General features: G+C 52.1%; 1 long non-coding RNA gene across 1 annotated transcript in view; it reads left to right on the top strand.

Annotated features, from left to right (window-relative positions):
- LOC130587808 (uncharacterized) overlaps nucleotides 1–2,460 on the top strand; it is a 6,269-nt gene extending 3,809 nt beyond the window's left edge. Inside the window, exons 2-3 of the long non-coding RNA XR_008966855.1 lie at nucleotides 1,218–1,271; nucleotides 2,324–2,460. This is a non-coding gene — a long non-coding RNA (uncharacterized LOC130587808). The remainder of the gene's footprint in view (nucleotides 1–1,217; nucleotides 1,272–2,323) is intronic.
- The last annotated feature ends 893 nt before the right edge of the window (nucleotides 2,461–3,353 follow it).

The following is a 3,353-nucleotide window of genomic DNA, read 5'->3' on the forward strand; positions in this document are numbered from 1 at the left end:
AGGGTGGAAATCCAGGGAAGGAACATCCCCGTGTCTGGGAATCCCAGGAGGAGATTCCAGGAATTYGGGGTCACTGCCATGGTTTGGGGATCTCAGGGTGGGAATTYCGTAAATCCGGAGACAAAATCATGATTGGGGGATTCCAGGAAGAGAATTCCAGGAATCCCAAGTCATTTCCATGGCTAGGGGGTCCTAAGGAGGGAATTATATGGATCCAGAGTCAAAACCATGTCTGAGGTATCCCAGGGAGGAAATTCCATTAATTCAAAGTCGTTCCCATGGTTTGGGGATCTCAGGGTGGGAATTCCAAGAATCCAGAGTCAAAATCACATCTGGGGTATCCCAAGGAGGGAATTTGGAGTCACTTCCATGTCTGAGGGGTCTCCAGGAGGGAATTTCAGGAATTCGGGGTCACCGCCATGGTTTGGGGATCTCAGGGTGGGAATTCCTTAAATCCGGAGTAAAAATCATGATTGGGGTATCCCAGGGAGGGAATTCCATGGATTCAGAGTCAAAACCAGGTCTGGGGGATCTCCATTAGGAAATTCCATGAATCCAGAGTTGAAATCATGAGTGGGGGATCCCAGGGTGGGAATTCCATGGATCCAGGGTCACCACCATGGTGTTGGGGGATCTCCATTAGGAAATTCCATGAATCCGGAGTCAAAATCATGAGTGGGGGGATCCCAGGATGGGAATTTGGAGTCACTTCCATGTCTGAGGGGTCTCCAGGAGGGAATTCCATTAATTCAGAGTCACTTCCATGGCTGGGGGATCCCAAGGAGGAAATCCCATAAATTTGGAGTCACCCCTATGGCTGGGGATCCCAGGGAGGGAATTCCATGGATCCAGAKTCACCCCCAGGTCTGGGAAATCCCAGGAAGGGAATTCCTCCCTGAGATCTCCCCAGCCGCACAGAAAACGGGGAGGAAAAACCCTTTAAAAATCCAATTTAAAGCCCCAAACCTCCCTGCCCACATTCCTGGAGTTGGGATCACCTCGGGGTCACCTCGAGACCCGGGGGGTGACAGGGAGGGGACTCGGGGTGTTCTGAGCTCCTCCAGAATTCCCAATTGTGATCCCAATTGCTACTCCCCCATTTCCCGGGTTGAACCTACTCAAATCCCACTCAAATCCCGCTCAAACCCTGCTCAAATCCCGCTCAAACCTCACTTAAACCCCTCTCAAATCCCGCTCAAGTCCCGCTGTCTCCCCAGGTGCCCGGAGGAGTGGTGAACACCCTGTGCGGCTATCGGACCCTGGACAAGCAGGTGACATCGGGTTTATGGGGGATTTGATGGTTTTTATTCCCCAAATCCCAAAATCCCAACACTCCCTGAGGGAATTCCCCTTCCCAAGCACTTCCTGGACAAGGAGGTGATGGTTTTACGGGGAATTCTCTTCTCCTTCTGCCCCAAATCCCAAAACCCCAAACACTCCCTGCGGGAATTCCCAAAAACCTCCTGGACAAGGAGGTGACGTTGGATTTATGGGGAATTAACTGATTTTTCTCCTCCAAATCCCACAACCCCAACCCTCCCCAAGGAATTCCCAACAACACCCGGACCTTGAGTCCGGAACTTCCTTTGGATGAGAACAAAAATTTTCTTCCCCAAATCCCAAAACCCAAACCCTCCCTGCCCTCCCTGCAGGAGTTCCCAAAAACCTCCTGGACAAGGAGGTGACATTGCATTTATGGGTCATTCTCTGATTTCCCCAAATCCCAAAATCCCAAACATTCCGTGTGGGAATTCCCTGTCCCAGGCACCTCCTGGACAAGCGAGTTACATCAGTTTTATGGGGAATTCACTGATTTTTCTTCCCCAAATCCCAAAACCCCAAACGCTCCCTGCAGGAATTCCCAAACACCTCCTGGACAAGGAGGTGACCTTGGATTTATGGGGCATTCAAAAACCCCAAACCCTCCCTGCAGGAATTCCCAAAAAACTCCTAAACAAGGAGGTGACATCAAATTTATGGGGAATTCAATAATTTTTCTTCCCCAAATCCCAAAATCCAAACCCTCCCTGCYCTCCCTGAAGGAATTCTCAAAAACCTCCTGGACGAGGAGGTGACATTTKATTTATGGGGGATTTGCCGATTTTTCTCCCCCAAATCCCACAAACCCAAACCCTCCCTGAAGGAATTCCCAACATCATCTGTACCTCGMGTTCGGAACTTCCTTTGGATGAGAACAAAAATCTCATCCCACTGATATTCCTGCCAAAAAAAAAACCCAAACCCCAATCCGGGGATTTTCCTTCCCAAACTGCCGGGAATTCCCAGGAACACTGGGGAAGTTCCGGAACCTTCTCTTTCGCAGCGCCTGGAGCTGCTGGGCACCATCCACGTGCGGGGCTGCATCCACGCCGTGGGGCTCTGGCTCAAGGACAACTTCGAGGCCACCTTGGCCATCGTGTGCTCGCTGCTGCTGCCGCAGGTATGCCGGGATCCCATGGGAATTCTGTTCTGGAAAGTTCTGGGCTGGGGGAGAACCATGGGATCACCCCAAAAGGGATGAATTCCCGATTTTTGGGTTTTGTCAGCCATTTGGCCATCGTGTGCTCACTGCTGCTGCTGCAGGTATGCTGGGATCCCGCAGGAATCCTGTTCTGGAACATTCCGGGCGGGGGGAGACCCATGGGATCACCCCAAAAAGGACAAATTCACGATTTTTGGGGTTATTGACTACCTTGGCCATCGTGTGCTCGCTGCTGCTGCCGCAGGTATGCGCGAATCCCGCAGGAATTCTGTCCGGAATATTCCAGGCTGGGGGAGATCACAGGATCACCCCAAAAAAGGACAAATTCCCAATTTTTGGGGTTATCGGCCACCTTGGCCATCATGTGCTCGCTGCTGCTGCTGCAGGTACGTGGGGATCCCACGGGAATCCGGCTCCGGAACATTCTGGGCGGGGTGTGACCCATGGGATCACCCCAAAAAGGACAAATTCATGATTTTTGGGGTTTGTCAGCCATTTGGCCATTGTGTGCTCGCTGCTGCTGCCGCAGGTACACAGGGATCCCATGGGAATTCTGTTCCGGAACGTTCCGGGTGAGGGCGACCACGGGGTCACCCCAAAAGGGATGAATTCCCGATTTTTGGGGTTTATCAGCCATTTGGCCATCGTGTGCTCACTGCTGCTGCCTCAGGTACGCAGGGATCCTGTGGGAATTCTGTTCCGGAACATTCTGGGCCGGGGTAGAACCATGCGATGGCCCCAAAAGGGATGAATTCCCGATTTTTGGGGTTATCGGCACCGCCAACGGAGTGATCTCAGGGCTCATCTCCTGTCCTTGTGCTGGAGGAGGGGAAAGAAATGGTTCAGAGTTGGTTTTCTGCCCCAATTCCAA

This window comes from Malurus melanocephalus, unplaced genomic scaffold (genome assembly GCF_030028575.1).
Source record: "Malurus melanocephalus ecotype Western Australia unplaced genomic scaffold, MMel_1.1 scaffold_2490, whole genome shotgun sequence".
Taxonomy (NCBI): Eukaryota; Metazoa; Chordata; class Aves; order Passeriformes; family Maluridae; genus Malurus; species Malurus melanocephalus.